Source organism: Anguilla rostrata, unplaced genomic scaffold, assembly GCF_018555375.3.
Source record: "Anguilla rostrata isolate EN2019 unplaced genomic scaffold, ASM1855537v3 scaf0357, whole genome shotgun sequence".
NCBI classification, from domain to species: domain Eukaryota; kingdom Metazoa; phylum Chordata; class Actinopteri; order Anguilliformes; family Anguillidae; genus Anguilla; species Anguilla rostrata.
In genome coordinates this window covers 1-20,387 of record NW_026985883.1, presented here as the reverse complement: position 1 = coordinate 20,387, position 20,387 = coordinate 1, and the positions used below count along the sequence as shown (strand labels likewise).

At 41.3% G+C, this 20,387-nt stretch overlaps 1 long non-coding RNA gene across 2 annotated transcripts; it reads right to left on the bottom strand.

Annotated features, from left to right (window-relative positions):
* Positions 1-1,498: 1,498 nt before the first annotated feature.
* On the bottom strand, positions 1,499-14,738 carry LOC135246463 (uncharacterized). Of its 2 annotated transcripts, XR_010327699.1 has the most exons (4): positions 14,635-14,738; positions 13,788-13,850; positions 1,927-2,072; positions 1,499-1,769 (listed from the first exon to the last, which is right to left on the bottom strand). It is a non-coding gene; the product is annotated as an uncharacterized LOC135246463 (long non-coding RNA). The 2 variants fall into 2 exon arrangements; XR_010327700.1 differs by lacking the exons at positions 13,788-13,850; positions 14,635-14,738 and adding an exon at positions 12,867-12,958 and having other exon boundaries at positions 1,502-1,769.
* Between the last annotated feature and the right edge of the window lie 5,649 nt (positions 14,739-20,387).

Below are 20,387 nucleotides of genomic sequence, written 5' to 3'. Positions count from 1 at the left end.
GATTTTGAGAGAAGAAAACCTTTTGTATTGTAGAAAACCTGTTAAAAACAAAATATCTAAAATTTGCAATTTGGAAAAGGGGTTTTTTGGGTTTGTTTTGGGAAAAAAACCCCATGAAACATTTCACCTTTTATTATCGGCACAACATCTGGAATTTTTTGGCTGATGTGTCATTTTTTTAAATTTTTTAAATTCACAAACCCCCCGGAAATACTTTAAAAAACGATTTTTGGCAAAAAACAAAAAAGAAAAAAAAAAAATAAAGTTCAACTCAAACTAATATTAGTTTTCTGTTATAATTTCTGCTAATTCCTGCCAGCTACTGTAACATTTGTATTTCAACATTCAGCATAATGTTAACTGCTGTAAGAAATTAACTCCCAAAAACATGTTAGAACTGATTCACCTCTGTTATTAATTCAAAATATGTGATTTTGAGAGAAGAAAACTTATTTTGTAGTGTAGATAACCTGTTCAAAACACTATCTAAAATTTGCAATTTGGAAAGGTTTTGGGATGTCTTGGAAAATCCATTGCAACATTTCACTGCTGTTAGTTATCGGCACAACAATCTGTGAATTCTTTGCTGATGTGTCATGTTATTACTGTTTTACATTCACGAATGGCCCAGAAATACTTTCAAACGATTATTGCAAAAGACAAAAAAAGAAAAAACAAATAAAAGCCTGTGCCGAAATTGGCTTGCTCTCCCCCTGGCTAAACGCCAGGTTTTCAATGGGCAGGGTTCATTGGGTGTTAGTTATGTAACAAAACCCTTAAGTCTAGTGAAATTCTTTCTACATGTAATGTGTAAATAATGATCTTGCCACTTTTGTGCACACTAGGCAAGCTAAACTGAAAATGTCTAAGCATTGCCCCTTCTCTGGATGTGGAAAAGGCAATACATTCTTTTCTTTTGCCAAAAATGAAGAGACCTACAAGAAATGGGTTTTAATTCTGGAGCCCACAGGCACTCCAGTATTACAATAACCAGTGCAGTTAGTATTTGCATTGCTCATTTTCTCTGAACAAAAGTACTTTTTGCAGAACATGCTGGATCGGTAAGCATGCCTACCATTAGCTAGCGACAATTAAAACGTTTTCAAGCTAAGACATGTGGAATCAAAGCCTGTCTTTATTTGGGTGTAATGTCCAGAGTTTGAGACTGCTATAGAGTGTAATGTTAGTGTACAGTAGCTCAGTGTTACAATGCTATTACAAGTTGAATAATCTTCAGGTTTAATTATATGATGGGAACACCTAGTTTATTTTGCTTTCTTTCATTTTGTTGGGTACTGCATGGAAAATCTGCTCTAACCAGCTCTGACCTAGCTAGCGATGAGAAACGGTTTACATACTGTATGATGTGTCTTACAGGTATGAATGTTAATGAGCGCAGGATACACACCCAACCTGCCCATGTCTGCTAAACAGGTCGCAATAATCTAACCGTGTCTATTACAATTCAATGGTTCTAATTCGGTTAAAAACGTGAATGAAGCATAAAGAAGAAAATCTGTCGTCACTTCTAGGGAATATAACAACAATCTAGTTTCCTGGACCTTTAAGAGCACTCCAAACCAGGTTGGAAATTTCCTTTTTAAATGCTTGGGGTTAAGGGGTTAAATAGTAGCGTCAATTTAAGCCTATTTAATTACCTTTGGTCACCTGTGAACTCTCTTCTGATCTTGAGCGGAGGTTCCATTGAATCATCACTCTTCAGGGACACACAGCTGGGTGCAGGTGACCTTGCTCTTTCTACCTGGACCCTGTGAACAAAACATGCAGACAGAGCTTCCAGTTAAACTCATTCTCTTACTGCAGCTCTAACTCACAGCACATGGGGACAGAGCTTCCAGTTAAACTCATCCTCTTACTGCAGCTCTAACTCACATCATATTAAATACCTGATTCATTCATTCATACCTCTTCCTCTTAGTGCTGAGGGTTCCTTCTTTGGTCTCTGGCTCCCCTGAGAGACTCATTTTAGAAACAGTGCGCCCTATCTCAGGAGACTGGAACACTACAGAACAGATTAGACCAGAAATGGGTTCTGACCCAAATTAGCCAACCTGTAAAAACACAAAATGAGAATACAGTGAGCACACATACACACACACTCATACACACATACACAATATAGCGTTGTGTTGACAGAAAAAATCTGGGTTTTAAATGGGCCATAAATATGAATTAAACAGTCACCACCAAAACTTTTGGCCCCCTTCATAATGACGAATGACTGTATAATTTAAATGCCGGTACTAAGCTATATACTGATAACCCAGCATGTGAAATACATTTTATTAATGATTAAATGGATTAAATCAAACATGTCTCAGATTATATATTTCCAGACATTTGGTTTCACAATTATTGGCACCTCTGTATTCAGTACATTGTTCACCCTCTCACACACACTCACACACAAAACCACATAGATAAACACCCACTCACACACACAAAACCACATAGATAAGCACCCTCTCTCACACACACACACAAAACCACATAGATAAGCACCCACTCACACACACAAAACCACATAGATAAGCACCCTCTCTCACACACACACACAAAACCACATAGATAAGCACCCTCTCTCACACACACACACAAAACCACATAGATAAGCACCCTCTCACACACACAAAACCACATAGATAAGCACCCTCTCTCACACACACACACAAAACCACATAGATAAGCACCCTCTCATACACACACACACAAAACCACATAGATAAGCACCCTCTCTCACACACACACACAAAACCACATAGATAAGCACCCTCTCTCACACACACACAAAACCACATAGATAAGCACCCTCTCTCACACACACACACAAAACCACATAGATAAGCACCCACTCATACACACACACAAAACCACATAGATAAGCACCTACTCACACACACACACACACAACCACATAGATAAGCACCCACTCACACACACACACAAAACCACATAGATAAGCACCCACTCACACACACACACAAAACCACATAGATAAGCACCCTCTCTCACACACACACACACACAAAACCACATAGATAAGCACCCTCTCTCACACACACACACAACCACATAGATAAGCACCCACTCATACACACACAAAACCACATAGATAAGCACCCTCTCTCACACACAAAACCACATAGATAAGCACCCACTCACACAAACACACACAAAACCACATAGATAAGCACCCTCTCTCACACACACACAAAACCACATAGATAAGCACCCTCTCATACACACACACACAAAACCACATAGATAAGCACCCACTCACAAACACAAAACCACACAATCACCCACTCACAAACACACACACAAAACCACATAGATAATCACCCACTCACAAACACAAAACCACATAGATAATCACCCACTCACACACACACAAAACCACATAGATAAGCACTCACTCACAAACACACACACACAACCACATAGATAAGCACCCACTCACACACACACACAAACCCACATAGATAATCACCCACTCACCATTGTCAGATTTATAAGTCCACCTTGGTTTACAATAATTTAATGTTTTCGCCCGATGAACACAATTATTTATTAGTTATTTTATTTTTATTTTATTTTTATTATTGTGATTATTAGTATCCACTGTTATCATGATCAGATTTTGCCTTTACTTTCTTAAACCTATTCCCATATTTTTAAGTGTTATTTTTATTTTTTCTGTCTCAAAATATATATCAAATATAGTTGGTTTGTCTGATAGTATGTTTCATCTGTTATTTCCCTCCTCATAAGGTTTGGGGGGGTTGGATTTCCATTTAATGCATTTTCTGTGTCTTGTTTATTGGGGCAATAAAAATAACTTCCCGTATAATCTAGTGGCGGTTCAAAGGTACTGCAATGTTATTTGTCCAACAGACATTTCCAAAAATCCACCGTGTTCCATCCGCCCATTATCTATACCCGCTTATTCCTGGTCAGAGTTGCGGGCGGTGCTGGAGCCTACCCCAGCATGCATTGGGCAAAGGCAGGAATACACCCTGGACAGGTTAACCTAAACTGTCCAATTAACCTTTCGCTGCATGTCTTAGTACTGTGGGAGGAAACCTGGAGGAAATCGTGCGGACACACAAACTCCACAAAAGACGGCCCCGGATTCGAACCCATGACCTTCTTGCTGTGAGGCAGCTGTGCCCCCACCCACGTGCCATCCACAGGTGTTCTCATGTCTTAATTGCAATAAATGTGGCTGTCAAATAAAATGTGCTGATGTGCCTACTTACTGATGTAACATTCCCTAAACATGCTCTATACAGACCCTCCCCCCACTGCAGTACTTTGTTCACCCACCCCCTGCAAGGATAATGGCACTGAGATTTTTATATGTCATATAAGACTGGAGAACACATTTGGAGTGATCTTAGACCCTTCCTCCATCCAGATCCTTAATATCTTTTGATCTTTGCTTAATAACTGTCCTGTTCTATTAAAACCAATGTTTTTCAATGTAGTTCATCTCTGGAGACTGTAGCCATTGCAAAATGTGGCTTCTGTGGTTAATTCATTTATTTGTGTATAGTAATGTGTGCTTGAGGTCACTGTCCTGCTGGAAGATCCAATAGCGGCTTTCAGTCTGCTGGCAGAGGCAACCAGGTTTCTGGCTAAAATATCCTGGTACTTGAGCAGAGTTCATGATGCTGTTGTACTTAACAAGGGCCCCAGGTCCAGTGGAAGCAGAACAGCCCTATTACATTACATTACATTACAGGCATTTAGCAGACGCTCTTATCCAGAGCGACTTACACAACTTTTTTACATAGCACTTTTTTTTACATTGTATCCATTTATACAGCTGGATATATATACTGAAGCAATGCAGGTTAAGTACCTTGCTCAAGGGTACAACGGCAGTGTCCTTACCCGGGAATCGAACCTACGACCTTTCGGTTACAAGCGCAGTTCTTTACCCACTGTGTCACACTCCGTCCTTCAACATTAAAGATCCACTGCTGTATTTAACAGCAGGTATGAGGCCTGTTTCTGTACACACATCCCTAAATCAACACCAACCCTATATCCAGTATATATCGGCCACTTTATTGGGTATACCTGCTCGTTAATGCAAATAGCCTACTGCACCAAACAGCAAATCATGTGGCTGCAACTCAATATATAAAGTATGCAGACACCGTGAAGATGTTTAGCTTTTTGTTTGAGCAAACATTAGAATGGGCAAGATGTGTGATCTAAGCGACTTTGACTGTGGCATGATTGATGTGCTGGATGTGGTGGTTCCAGCATCACAGAAACAGCTGCCCTCCTGGGATTTTCATGCAGTACAGTAGTCTCTAGAGTTTACAGAGAATGGTGTGATAAACAAAAAACACCTTGTTAATGAGAAATCAGAGGAGAATGGGCAGACTGGTTCAAGCTAACAGAAAGGAAATGCTAAAAATAACAGCTATGCTTGGCCAAAGAGCTCTAATGTCATCTCTCTGGACCACAGTAGATGAGATAAAGATGAGACAAAAATTGTCGATTACTCCCAGTAAAACAATTTTTCCTGCAACCATTCCAAATAGCTTTTTTCGAGGTAGAATCTAATTTTGGAGCATCTAAATGTAGCAAATAATTGTAGATTTGGAAACTTGGTGACCCCCGATGCAACCAAGTTCTGTAATTCTCCAACTGTGGCCACTGGATTGTTCTTTGCTCCCCAAACCACCTACCTCACTGTGTATGGGGCCAAAATACACTAGCGCCCTCTACTGGACAGGTTTGATGCTACTCCAGTGGTTCTAAACTTTCTAATATTTGGTCTCACAGTAGTAAGTCGTATCTCATAAAAAACACGTTTTCAACATACAAAAATGCCAAGTTACTCAAAAGTATTGATATCAAAATGACGCCAAGTTACGGTACTACAAACAATATAGGCTATCTTGCCTCCCCGAAATGACATAAGATGTAATTCAAAGCAATGCTACCCAATATTTCCTCAATTCTTTGAATGTTATGTTATAAAATGTTCGGTCTGTTTTTGTTACAGTAGCAGATGTCATAATGTAGCCGACGACAGGCCTGTGACTTCCGTCATATCCAAATAGGTGAAATTATCATAAAATACCAAATAAATGCTAAAATAAACGTTAAAATTTTAAAAAGTTATTTGAAAGGGTTTTTTTTTTTCAATTGTTTTTGGTCCCAAATGGGGAATTTGAAAAAAACACATTACTCCTCGTCTACACCTCGGGCACCATTTTATTACCTGTTTTATTTCTCTAAATTAAGCGTTATTACGATCATAGTTACAGATTCCTATTCCTCCAAACACCCCTTCTCATCTAGCTTCTATTCTCCCGGCTGCAACAACTGAAGCCCCCAGTGAGGCTTGGCTTTGGGTCTGGTTTTACCCACATTAGTGTTTATGTGTGGCTCCCTAGAGAGAAATAAGAGCACTGATGCTCTTTGATTCAGTTTTTGGGCAAAAAGTTAATCCTGAAATCACACACGGCAAAACAACTGTGTGACGATAAAAAAAAAAAAAGCCGAGTTAGAGTCCCGCTTTGCGTCCTCTCTGCATGGAGCTAGCAAGTTCCTGTGCATGTGCTGGTTTCCTCTGGGTACTGGGCCACTGTGTCCATATACTCATAATAAAGAAATAATTACACAATTCTGTCTACAGATGTTTAAAAGCCAACACTGAATCTCTAATTTTACACAACACAAAGTTTCCCTTCAGATTAAGAAACATCAGTGTCCATGTTCTTGCTCACAAGTGAAAACATGGAATCATTTATGATTTCTGCAACAACAATTTGATGACACTCCCAGTTACCGTGACGATGAGGGAGAAAAGCAATGGAAAGCTACGGGTAGGATGGAATGCAGCTCAGGGCCGTCCCGAGTGAACTCCTGAGAGGACCCGAAAAGCTTTGGCATCCACCATGGGGATATACCACCCCCGTCCCAGGCACTATACTGTGCTGTAATATTGTGTGTTGAGAGGCCTCATTACTGATGTAACAAGCGTGTGTGACCCCAGACAGAGCCTCCATGCTTGTGAGATGTGACCATATGAGGTGTGATGCTTATAAACTACTATCAAGACTAAGATAACTTACTGAGTCTTTGGAGAATGCCACTGCATGCTGTGTAGTGGGTATTTCCCTGGTGCATATTGTACTGAATTCTGTTACAGTGGGAACATGTCGTCTGACCTGATGATTTCCTGTCTGCCTCATGTACCTGCTTTCAGTGGTTCTTATCAATTCAGTGATTATTTGGCACATTGTATGGTAGTTAGCATTTCTTATAGATGCTGGTTAGTTGTAATTTTATTAAAATTAGGCTTGGGGCTGCTGGATGGCTCATTCTGTTAAGGCACCACGCTGAGGTGCATGGATGAGCCTCACGGCCTCGGGTCGAATCCGGACTGTGCCAGTGCCGACTGTGGCCGGTAGCTCCACGGGGAGACGTACGATTGGTGCCTGTGTTGCCCAGGATACGGGAGGGTTCAGTCAGACAGGAATCTGTGTTTCATCGCTCTCTAGTGACCCCCCTTGGGCGCTCGTATGACTGCATGTCAGAGCCGCTTATGAATGGTCTTCCTCTGGCATGAAAAACAGCTTTACTGTTCTATTCCATTACAAAATATACATGCGCACAAGCTGAAATGTGGTAAATGTTAAAATTATCTTTTAATGTGTAGGCTTGTTATCATAACAAAGGTGAATTTTTTTTTTTTTAAAGCAAAGCATCAAGATGAAACATAAGGCCATGTCATGATTCTGTCTCCATCACATGTGTGTTTGATGTAATTACAAACAGTGCTGTCATTTATACTCAAGGATTACAAAAACAAGATGGACCCACTGCATTTTTCACACAAGGTGAGGCACAGCATTGATGATTCTCTACTTTTTTTTTCAGTTCAGTGAACTCTTGAGAACCTGTCAACTTCTGCCTTGAAACTCAGCCTTGGAGTTCAGTCACTTGCAGTAGTATCACAAGGCCACCGGGTGGCAGGATACATCTTTATGTTTACAGTATTCCAACAAACTCAGAGATTTGATAGTTGTCAAAAAATACTCTGATACTTTTGGTCATTTCCAACACCTGCTACGGTACATAATGGTTTCATTAAATTCCATTTATCTTGAGGATGGAGGTGCAATTTCAAAGAAATTAACTGGTTGACGCACTGAATATACTCATTGTTGTTGTATGCAGAGCATACACACAGCACACTGATGCACACAGCCTCAGAGTACATTAACACACAGCCTGCCAGCACCCAGCCACACACACACACACTCACACACACACACACACACACGCACATACACACACACACACACTCACACACACACTCACACACACACACACACACACACACACACCCACCCACACACTCACACACACACACACATACGCACACACTACACACGCACACACACAGACCCACACACACACACACACAGCACACTGATGCACACAGCCTCAGAGTACATTAACACACAGCCTGCCAGGCCCCAGCAACACATACACACACACACACACACTCATGCACACAGTCACACACACACACACACACACACACACACAGCACACTGATGCACACGGCCTCAAAGTACATTAACACACAGCCTGCCAGGCCCAGACACACACACATTGTTCTCCTGATCACATGGATAGATGGATTGATACTGTTGTTTATGTCTTTGGAGGCCCTACTAGACTGAAGGCTTTTCTTTCTGGGGAGGCTACGCTCCTTCGGTGTGTGTAGCAGGATGCTGGCCATGTTCTACCAGATCATTTCTACGTGATGAAACCAAAATGTCTGTATAAACTGGCAGAAACTAATAAAAAATCTTTTTTTATAGATTCCCCAACCTGATGCACATATTCTAGCAGTCCCATGCCAACCACAGGCAGTGGGAATAACCAGGGAGGAACAGGGGACACCACCACGCCAGCCCAACCTCCCCCCCACCAGACCCTATGTTGTTATGAAACGCTATCAAACTCCGTCCGCTCAGTCTGTCCTCCCCCAAATTTGCCTTCTCTTTCCCAGACCTGGCAACACAATCTCCATCCACCAAAACTGGGATTTGAGTGGCCTCAGACACCCCTGTCATTTTCCCAATCATACCCCACACTGCCCCAGCCTGTGTGCCCCGGCCTATCCGAGAGCAGTACTGCCTCCAGCACTTCCTGTTTGGTGCCTCGATGACTCTCCTGGCCACTGCTCTCGCCCTGTGATACTCCAGCACACAGTCTGGAGGAAGGATCCTGTGCAGGACCCTGAGCGCAGGGCTGTGTGCTCAAACAGCCTTAGAACATTCCGGTGACCACCACAGCACCACCTTCCTCATCCTTCCCCCTTCAGACCAAAGGACAGCAGCTGACAAGGCAGCTAACAGAACTTCAGATGACGCAGTTACTGAATCATGTATATCACCCCCCATCTGGAGCTGTGCTGATCCAGTTTCACAGACCTGACTGAACACCTCCCAGTCTCCTTTTTCCCAGAACCACCTACCCGGGGACACCCACTCCTCCCTAGATGCTTCTGCCCCTATTTTACACAGTATTGGATAACGGTCAGTCCCTACAGCTGAATCCTCCCAGACCTCCATTCACACCCACCAGCCATAGAGCTGCACACTAAGGTACTGTAAGGTCCAACACTGATGACTTCCCCAAAATAACATTAGGCTGTGTATCCCCACCCATCATTCAGGCAAGCCAATACCAGGCTATCCATAAATTTCTCCATAACAAGCACCATTTCTGTTAGTCAACTCGCTACCCCAAAGTGTATTATAGGAATTAAAATCTCCACTCCAAATCACCTTATTAGCCCCAAGCAGGAGTATTCTTTCAAGGTAATGAAGGGGAAGGTCCAAACTCTGGTTATAAAAATTCACCACTACAGCATTTCCCTGTACCCAACCACACCTCCACCACCGCTCATTCACTCTCAGCGCTTACAACCACCTCTCTAAATGATAACCCATCATTCACAAAGGTGCAGCACCCTCCCCCCTGACCAACTTGTCTGCCCCTCCGCACTGATCTATATCCTGATAAGACAAACAGCAGGTGTGCAGTTAGCCAAGTTTCTTCAATGCAGAGAAGGTCAGACAACTCAGGCAACTCTTAAGCAAATTTTAAAAATCCCTGCCCATTGGCCACCGAACACAAGTAGAGACGTTTAAAAAACACCAGTTGTAAACTAAACTGTCAATCACCACTTTGAGATGCATGTGCCATTGCTGGAGTTAACAACCCTGTCAAGTCCTCCAGTGTCACTCCAGTTCTCCCTAAATGCACACCCACAGCAGTCACGGTGATTTTTTTGTGATTTGTATCAGTTTGGCAGAACTACATTAGCCAGAAAATCTGTCTGTACCAGGCTGTCTGTCTGGGGCACCTGTGTGTACAGGCCTGTGTGTTCTCTTCACTGATCTCCCATCCTGCCTTGTTGAAGGTGCTGTGGAACCACACACCTGTCTGCTTCCCTCACAGCTTCAGCATGCGATACCTGCATCTCCTGCACCTGCTGTTGCATTACACATCCCCTAAAGGCTGCATTGATTACTGAAATTAGACCCAACCCCTCCCACACACTGAGTAGTCATGGTTCCCCCCACACCTGCAGCAGCGCCTCTCTGCACACTGAAGTCACATGACCCAACCTCTGACACCTGAGCAGCGCAGTGGGGCTGGCACTAACGGACATAACTCATCTTCCCTCTCTCCAGCTAGTTTAGTCAGTCTCATCAGGTTAGGATCATCATTTCTTATGTCTGACTGAAACCAATACTCACCCTTCACTCTCCTAACTTTGGCATTGCTTTTGGGGCTATCCCCGCCACTCTCGCTGAATGGCTTCCTCTTATTCCCCTGAACACTACTCCAAGAACTTCCACCATCCTCTTCCTCCATTGACTCTCCCCCGCAAACCTCTCTGTCCCTGCTGTCTGCCACCTCTACAAGCAAAGGAATGAAATAAAGCAGGAGAGACGGCCAGCCAACGCTCACGCATTGGCGACGGAGGAAATGTCAGCGTGTGTTGCCTCTTCCAGACTCCACTGCCGAGTTAGCTTTGCAACATGTCAAAAATACTGGGGAGAAACATGTAGGGGACTGAGTTTTTATGTGCATTAAAAGGGTACTCCTCTGTTTTTAATTTTTTTTCTGTTATCATTTAAAAGTTACTCTTAAAAATTATTGGAGTCATAATAGTTACAGCCTGTAGATGACACTCTGTCTCAGCAGTGATAGAAAAAACTATGGTTCTCGTGACGACGCTGTCACAAAGACTCTTTACAATGGCTTTACCAGGCCTGAACCCCCCAAAAAAGTTTGTGCTGACTGTAATTGCAGCAGAAAAATTTGCTTTCAACTCAAGAGACATTGATATTATTCAAGGTTAGTTCATCTATTTTCACGGTTTCATTACATTACAGGCATTTAGCAGACTTACACAATTTTTACATTGTATCCATTTATACAGCTGGATATATACTGAAGCAATTCAGGTTAAGTACCTTGGTACAACGGCATTGTCCTTCCCAGGAATCGAACCTGCGACCTTTCGGTTACAAGCCCAGTTCCTTACCCACTGTGCTACACTGCCAGCATGCTTAAATGATGCTCCGTACATCAACCCTGAAGAATATTCAAATATCAAATTGTGTAAGAATGCACATCTGAAGCTGGATTCCTCCTGAGATTTCTTTTTTCTGGCCACCGCTTGTGTGTTTTTTCTTCCCATCTGGGAGTTTATCTTTACCTCACTGCTTGTTTTTGGGGGTTCATGCCTGGATATTGCCAAATTTTCCTTCCGTTACTCCTTAAAACATAAATATCATGAATGCAGGAGAGTGAGTAACTTGTGCATCGTAATAACAGACACTGTAATGTGTGAATAGCAGGATGTGTATTATAATAACACAAATACGGTAGTATGTGAATATCAACGTGTGTACTATAATAACACAAATACTGTAGTGTGTGAATAGCAGGGTGTGTATCATATTACCAATTTGACCTCAGTATCCTACTGTGCTTTAGCTAAACCTGCTGTGTTAGCCAAATAGCATTAACACAAAATCTGTAACAGTAACACGCCACATACTGTACAGTCTGCCCACATTTTACATTTCTACATTCACATGCACAAATCCAAACTGCTTGATTATAGAGAAAACTAAATTCTGACTTCCCTTTCCACAAAGTGAAGACTGTCCACACAAGGCTCATCATGTGCAAAAAATCTGTTATTCTATCCATAAAAAATCTATTCTAGAGATATAGGCTTCCATAGGCCTATTATTGCCATGTGAGAAAATCCAGTTGTTCCCAATGTGTCTTAATTATTTTCTGAAGAATAAATTCATTAATAAATATGACACTAGTTGGAAAAGAAAAACTTCTGACAAAACCATGGACTGAATTTAATATATGCATTGTTTAATAAATAGATATATCAATTAAATTAATTGTTTGGTTTGGAATGTCTTTCAATGTTACGGTTGCAGGTGTCAAAATGTAGCCTACTCTTTTAATAAAATAGGCCTGTGGCTACCATCATATCTCACAAGGTAATATTATCATAAACTATTTACAAAATACTGAAGTAAACATAAACTTTTTAAAAATTATTTTTAAATTACTTTTGGTCCCAAATGAAATATAAAAAAAGAAGAAGCCAATTGCACCCAGACTGCCATTTTGTTGTCAGTTTTCTGTTTTGCTGAATTAGGCGTGTTAATTCGATTATACTGGAAGATTCCTCCCCACACCTCTTCACCTTTAGTTTATATTCTCTCCATACCACTCCACAACAGGCTACTTACTCCGTTCTTTTTTCAGTTTTATTCCTTCTTTTACTCCCTCTTCTTTCTCGTCCGTCTTTAAAATGGTGTTCGAGTTTGAAACACTCCCAGGTGCTTTTGGACTTTGGACCATCACACACTTTCAGTATGCCTTGCCCATTCACTTCCTCATGATCAGTTATGGCCCTTACGTAATATGCTAAAGTTTGTGGTGAATAATGTCTGTTAATACTAAAGTTATTTATTAGCTCCAGTTCTTAACTGACTGGTTTTGTTCATAAGTTTTGGTGTAAGGTTTGCTATTATGATGTCTGTATGTTGGTTATGTGACATTTCCACTCGTTGACTGTTTGATTTCTTTTTTAGACAGCCTGGAAGGTTATTTGTCATTTTCATGTTTGTCATCCTGGAGGCCAGGATCAAGGAATTGTTGTATAGTACAATTATGTGATGAAGTTTATACTATTATTTCAACAATGCATCATACTTAACAACGTTCAACTGCAGAAAAAAATGGCTAAACATTTAAAGGGACAAATTTTAAATGCTTAAGCAATGACAACAGAGTAAACAGAATAGCCTATGACAGAGTGAGCTGAATAGCCTATGACAAAGCGAGCTGAATAGCCTATGACAGAGTGAGCTGAATAGCCCATTATAGAGTGAGCTGAATACCCCTTGATAGAGTGAGCTGAATAGCCCATGATAGAGTGAGCTGAATACCCCATGATAGAGTGAGCTGAATAGCCTATGACAGAGTGAGCTGAATAGCCCATGATAGAGTGAGCTGAATACCCCATGATAGAGTGAACTGAATAGCCTATGACAGAGTGAGCTGAATAGCCTATGATAGAGTGAGCTGAATAGCCTATGACAAAGTGAACTGTCCCCCTTTCAAATGGAAAGAAAGACAGCTTATGTGAAGGGGTTACTAGAGCTTACCTCTGTTAAATGTAGTTCTTTAGCTGAATGTCCGTCCTGTGGAAACTGTCTCTGCTGTTGTCCCTGCAAGTATCAAAATGTGTCAGTTGCTCTGTGCTGTCAGTGGAACCATCGCATGCCCTAACTAGGCAACAGGTAACTTTGGAATGTACAGCTTTCTTCTCTATGGAGAATTATAAAACTGTAACACTAATGCTGCATTGCTTGTGTAGCTCTGTATTACCAGTTTGACCTCAGTATCCTACTGTGCTTTAGCTAAACCTGCTGTGTTAGCCAAATAGCATTAACACAACAACTGTAACAGTAACATGCCATGTTCTGTACATTCTGCCACATTTTACATTTCTACATTCTGCACAAATCCAAACTGCTTGATTATAGAGAAAACTAAATTCTGACATCCCTTTCCACAAAGTGAAGACTGTCCACACAAGGCTCATCGTGTCCAACTGAACTGTTTTTTTTCTATGTTATTCAGTGCAAAATCAGTGTCTGTTAGACAAAACTACTACTGTTTGAAAAAAGTTTGGAATGTTATTGAATGTTACAGTTGCAGGTGTCAAAATGTAGCCTTCACTTTAAATAAAATTACTAGGGCTGTGACTACCGCCACATCTCACAAAGTAAAATTATCATAAACTATTTTTTTTTAATTACTTTTGGTCCCAAATGAAAAATTTGAAAAAAAAGAAGCCTATTGCACCAAAACCGCCATTTTATTGTCAGTTTCCTGTTTTTCTGAATTAGGCGCGTTAATGCGATTATGCTAGAAGATTCTCGTTCCTTCCCACACCTCTTCACCTTTAGTTTATATTCTCTCCATCCCACTCCACAACAGGCTACTTACTTCGTTCTTTTTTCAGTTTTATTCCTTCTTTTACTCCCTCTTCTTTCTCGTCCGTCTTTAAAATGGTGTTCGAGTTTGAAACACTCCCAGGTACTTTTGGACTTTGGACCATCACACACTTTCAGTATGCCTTGCCCATTCACTTCCTCATGATCAGTTACAGCCCTTATTGGGATGGCAGGTATACCATCCCGCCAAGTTATGCCTGAATTTTGAATTTTGAATGAATTCAATGAATTTTATGAATTTTGTCTGTTGAAATGGGGTCAGAATATCTAGAATTTAATGTTTTTAAAGGCTGAGTGTCCATGGCTGTTGTGGTTATTTCTGTGGGGAACCCTGAACAGTGCTGTACTCTCGGTGCTGTATAGGTATTGGGCATGCCCCCGCCAAGGCGTAACTTGGCGGGATAGCATACTTGCCATCCCAATGACAGATTGCCAGATAGCGAGACTCCATTGGCTTTGTATTCTGCCATTAGGGGTTGCCAGATAGTGAAACTGTCCATTGGCTGGCATTCTGCTATTGGTGCCTCGAGATAAGGAGACTCTCTTCTCTGGCCTCTATTGGGTATTTCCTGTATACTATACAGTGCTGCTTGAAAGTATGTGAACCCCTTGTGCAATTATAGATTTTTTTTTTTGTTTTTACCATGAAATCTTTATTTAATCAGAACCAGTCTTTTTTTTATCTGACATAACAGGTTTATATTTAGCAATTCCATATTTTGGTTGAGAGGAAATCATGAGTGTAGTAGAAAAACAAAATGAAAAAGGAATTAGTGCAAAAATAATTGTACCGTAAATTGATTGGTTGCATCAAGTAGAATCAGGTAGGTAAATAATTGTGTATCAAATGATCCAATTAAAGGAGAGGTCTTCAGGAAAAAGTTTGGGTGGGACTCTGATGAATAGAGGTAATAAACTTAGTCAGTTTGGTGTAACCCATACATCTGAATGCAACACACACCATGCCGAGAGGAAAGATCTCAGAGGAGTCTCAGGAAGAGAGCAGTGAGAGCACATCAGTCTATAAAATCATCTAAAAAAGATTTGAGCTCCATCAGTCCACTGTGAGGCAAAGCATTTACAAATGGAGAGCATTTAACATGACAGCACCTCGGACTAGAAGTGGATGCCCTTCTAAAATATCCCCAAAAGCCACAATAAAAATAATGAATCAGGTAAAAGCCAACCCAAACATAACATCTAGAGATCTGCGGACCTCCCTTGCGGCATCTCAGATAACTGCGCATGTTTCAACAATAAGAAGAATGCTGAATCAAAATGGGATGGGATGGAAGAAGCCTCTGCTGTCAAAAAGGAACCAAACTGCCCGTTTTAACTTTGCCAGAGGCCACCTAGCCAAACCTGAAGGTTTCTGGAAGTCAATTCTCTGGACAGATGACACAGGTCACAATAAAAATCGTTACGTTTGGTGAAAACTTGGCACTGCCTACCACCAAAAGAACCTTGTCCCAACAGTCAAGCATGGTAGTGGGAACGTCAAACTCTGGGGCTGCTTTTCCTCCTCTGGGCCTGGACGACTCCACATCATTAACGGAACCATGAATTCTGAGGCATACCAGGAGATTCTTGAACAGAACGTCTTGCCATCAGTCAAGGAGCTAAAGCTGGGCTGAAAATGTGGCTTCATACAAGACAACGACCCAAAGCATTCAAGCACATCTACCATAGAATGGCTCAGGAGAACAAAGATTTTTAGTTTTGGATTGACCAAGTCAAAGTCCAGACCTAAATTCAGCTGAGATGCTGTGGCAGGACCTGATGCTGGCAGTTCATACCAGACACCCCTCAAACCTCACTCAATTGGCAGAGTTCTATAAGGAGGAGTGGGCAAAAATTCTTCAAAACAGATGTCAGACACTGATTAGTGGCTACAGGAGACCATTACTCCAAGTTATCACAGCTAATGGAGGCGCCACATGCTATTGACTGACTATTAAGGGGTTCACATAATTTTGCACACATGAAATTTGCGTTTTTGTTAAACAAAACGCTTTTGTTATATAAACAATGAAAATAATATATTGTTTTGGTTTTTTTTGTTTGCGTCCTTTATTTGGAAAAACTTTATTACAAATTGGGGTTTAGATAAAGATTTTATAAGTTTATTTGAACATTTTATACAAAAGCCACGGGGGTGTTATATGCTGGGGAAACTGCTCTCCAGGAGAAATTGGGCCTTTGTATCAACGTGTCTTGGTTGAACTTCCCTTTGACTGGTTTGACTTGATTTCTGTGCTCTGGAATCCGATGTACAGTGCCCTGCAAGTCACTGGCTCCTGGGTTACTATTTGGCAACAGTAAAACCAATTATGTTTATTAGTATTGCTTTCACAGAATGCTGTTGGGATTAACTGTCACTTTAATATGGTGTCAGAGGCTTGCTTTTAAGTGTAATTATTTGGAATGCTACTTAATTTTATATGCTTTTCGTTTTAGCACTGATATTCTGTCAGTGCTGATTTTTCGTCATTGTCACACTAATTCCTGATAGTCATTATGTTCTGTCCCTGTTAATGCTGCTGTTCCTGTGATGTAGTAAACATATTTAATAAATCATAAAAAATAACTTGTTAAAATAAATTTGTGTGTGAATCACTTCATATTGACCTGCAGTCTAAATTTAGTGTCATACACGGAAGTGGATGTTTTGCACTCATATCTTACACCGTTGTAACTTTCAGTTTGTTCTGATTGATACATCTTTTATCGTGTAGAGTACAGTACAAACTTTTGAATGGTATATGGCATGCTTCATTTTAATTTTATTAAAAAGCGTGAGAGCCCCGTGTATCTGCAGGAGTGGTTGCTTCAGCACAGCATTGTGCATTCAAGTGACATTACGCATTTATATACGAGCACTCGTGGAGGCATAATTGGTCTTTTCACAATATTTTACTAATTTTGCTGACTGATCAGCATGGCTAAAGCAAATCCTCTGGGGGTGGATCAGAAGAACAGGAAGTATTCAGTCTAACTAGGATATACAGTATGTGAACATGTCTGAATTACTGCTTGTAACATTTCTATTATTTATGTTTTTGATATTGTTATATTTGCATTGGTTGTAACAGACGACTGTTAGCCTTTCCTAATAATCCATCCATCCATTATCTATACCCACTTATCCTGGGCAGGGTCGCTGGGGGTGCTGGAGCCTATCCCAGCGTGCATTGGGCAAGAGGCAGGAACAGACCCTGGACAGGCGCCAATCCATCGCAGGGCACACACACCATTCACTCACCAATGACTCCCCACACTCACACTTATGGGCAATTTAGATTCCCAATTAACCTACCAGCATGTCTTTGGACTGTGGGAAATCCACGTGGACACATGCACACTCCACATTTGTATTGGGGCTAACTAACAGCCTATCTGTTAGTATGGGATGGAAATGGTATAGAATATACTCATTGAAATGTACTGTGTGCTGATATGTGCTAGATGAATGTAAAATACCCCTTAAGTGATATGACATCTGTAAAATGCTGTCTCATCCCCATGCAACAAAATATTACATATTGTAGTTACAAAAACATACGGGGTGAATGATTACATATTTAGGTATGTGTACCACTGTGCATCACAATGTTTTTTCACATCATTTTTCAATGTCATATCAATGTTTCATCTTAACCTGTCATAATGGATGAAAATCATTTTTTGCAAAAGTTTTGGATGGGTTTTTAGACCCCTAAACATCTTACAACTCTGTACTGATGAAGATATTCTCATTATCATTCTAAAATAATGCAAAGGTAAGTTTCATGAGTCAAAACAGTTTATTTGTAGTGAAATATATGAGGTTATGATTTACAGCAATGCACAATTTAGATTGCATGTCACCCTCAGATTTTGCATACTTGCTCTCAAGGAGTTTATAATTCAGGACATGCTATGCTGTACATGTGTGATCTCTCAGTATTTAAAAACTAAAGGAGAACAACATCATTTTTGCATCGCTCAGATAATTGCATTTGTGACTCTTCATTTCTGCTCGTAAATGTAAAAAGTGCCTTGCTTCATTTAAGCCAAGTCTCTGTGATTCTCAATTCTGGAGTTAGATAGCCTGAAATAGAACACCCCTTTAATGGGTAAGAATTGGCCAGATTTGGCACCAGCATTAAAAGGTTAGGGAGAGTTTCTCAGAATAGCCACCTGTAAGCTATGCTCCTATTAATATCATATTTTCTATTAATAAATACATATAAATCTATTAATTTCATTGTGAATATTTTGTCAGTAAAAGGTCTTTATTTAAAAAATGATAATCTATTTCTTGATTGTCATTTGCCAAATCACCAACTATTGAAAACCTGAAACATTCCAAAGGAACAGATGTTCACAATTTGCATTATAGTCTCTTAATGGACCATAATTACTTACAAATGCACCACTTTTAGGTAATTAAATTCAACTAAGACTGTACTGAGAACAGTCTTTTGGTATTTAAATCCAACTACAATAGTATTGAGAACAGTCCTGTATGCAATTAAATCCAACTAAGACCGTATTGAGAATAGTCTTTTAGGTAATTAAATCCAACTAAGACTGTATTGAGAACAGTCTTTTGGGTAATTAAATCCAATAGCTTTCCATTTCATGACTGGAGAAAGTGGAAAAGAACAGGTCTGACCTCTGCAACATTACTGAACTGCATAATTACTGCATTAATGCCATGTTTAACCGCAGACCTACTGCCCGTAAGCGGCCACATCTGAAGATCCCACAGCACTCTGCAGGAGCGAGTTCATGAAACAGAGCCTGCTCAAAGCAGAGAAGGCGGGAAAAAGCCTGGCAGGCTGCTCTTCAGCCACTCAGAGAACAAGCAGAAACCTGGTAGAGATTTGTTTCTGGGAGATAAGGGGATGAGTCCTCCTCCCCTTCGTCCCCCGCTGTATTTTGGGCATTCTCTGCTTGTGGCGGCCGGCCCTGTCAGTGGCGTCTCTTCAGTGTGGAGGAGTCCCGCCCACGTGCACCCACTCGGAGCTCAGACAGGCACTGGTGTTGTTACAGATTCAGCAGGCCCGTCTCCCACCTGGCCTCATCAGGCTTTTGAGCAGCAAGGAGAAACTAAAAAAATAACATTTTTGGGTTTTGCTTGAGTAGCACGTGGAGATATTTCCCTCCTCCCATTCTGCCTTTCCATCTCTTCACCTCTCTGTCTCACTACATCTCCAGTTCTCTATCTCCTTGTTAGGGGCCTGTAGGTAGGGTTGGGGGGGGCACACGAGGGTTGCCGTGGCGAAAGTTGCCGTGGACGCCCGGGGGAACAGGGTTCCGCGGTAGACTGTGCAAACGCCGCGGCGGTCCGCTCCGCAGGGTTAGAAGAACTCTACGCCGCCGTCAGGACTCCCCTCTCTGTGGAAAGAGCGGGAGAAACGCCCGTAGCCAGGGTGCGACCCAACAGTGACGCCTGTAAGACCACCCTCCGGGCTGGAGCACCAACAGCTGCCTCTCAGCTTTGACTCAGATCTCCCATCCTGATGTATTTCTAAGGGAATACTGGTGGGTTTAAAGGCCACTTTACTGGTGAAACATGTTGGCAAATCAAACTGTTATTTAGTTTTTTATGCTTTTTTTCCCCAGTTGAGAATGCCCAAATGTATTCGTCTCAGCTCACTGACACAATGGATTCACAGAGCGCAGACGAGCATGTGCCCCCCCCCCCCCTCCTCTGAAGCACGTGGTGCCAGCCCCCCTTTTTTACCAGCTGCAGCTCAA